This window comes from Camelina sativa, unplaced genomic scaffold (assembly GCF_000633955.1).
Source record: "Camelina sativa cultivar DH55 unplaced genomic scaffold, Cs unpScaffold02080, whole genome shotgun sequence".
NCBI lineage: Eukaryota > Viridiplantae > Streptophyta > Magnoliopsida > Brassicales > Brassicaceae > Camelina > Camelina sativa.
The window spans coordinates 1847-2295 of record NW_010923197.1 but is presented as its reverse complement, the minus strand read 5'-3'; the positions used below and the strand labels follow the sequence as shown (position 1 = coordinate 2295).

General features: G+C 37.2%; 1 long non-coding RNA gene across 1 annotated transcript in view; it reads left to right on the top strand.

The window, feature by feature from the left end:
* Positions 1-4: 4 nt before the first annotated feature.
* Positions 5-449, top strand: part of LOC104774227 — a 2291-nt gene continuing 1846 nt past the window's right edge. Inside the window, exons 1-3 of the long non-coding RNA XR_765273.1 lie at positions 5-87; positions 195-254; positions 339-435. This is a non-coding gene — a long non-coding RNA (uncharacterized LOC104774227). The remainder of the gene's footprint in view (positions 88-194; positions 255-338; positions 436-449) is intronic.

The window sequence follows — 449 nt, the reverse complement described above, 5'->3', positions numbered from 1 at the left end:
TTACTTCTATGATAGGTATTTACAGCTTCAGTTCATACGAATTATGTTGATTGTAACCGTTGGTTTGGTGACTTTATTCTTTCAAAGGTTAGTCAGTCAATGATGGTTAAGATCATTTCATTTGGTGGAATAAGTCAAAAGCGGATAGGTGCAATATTAAGACACTTACTCTTGTGTGTTCTATCTGATTTTAGAGTGTGGACAACGAGATCGTGTTGTGGGAACCACAAATGAAAGAGAATTCCCCTGGAGAGGTAAGATCTTTTTTCTGCGTCAAACAGAACAGATTCATTCATTTCATCACATATTTTACAGATTGAGGTTTCTGTGCTTTGCAGGGTACTGCTGATGTTATACTAAGATACCCGATTCCGATGTGCGATATTTGGTTTATCAAGTTTTCTTATGACCTCCATTTCAATTCTGTCGCAATAGGTGATCAGAGAGCT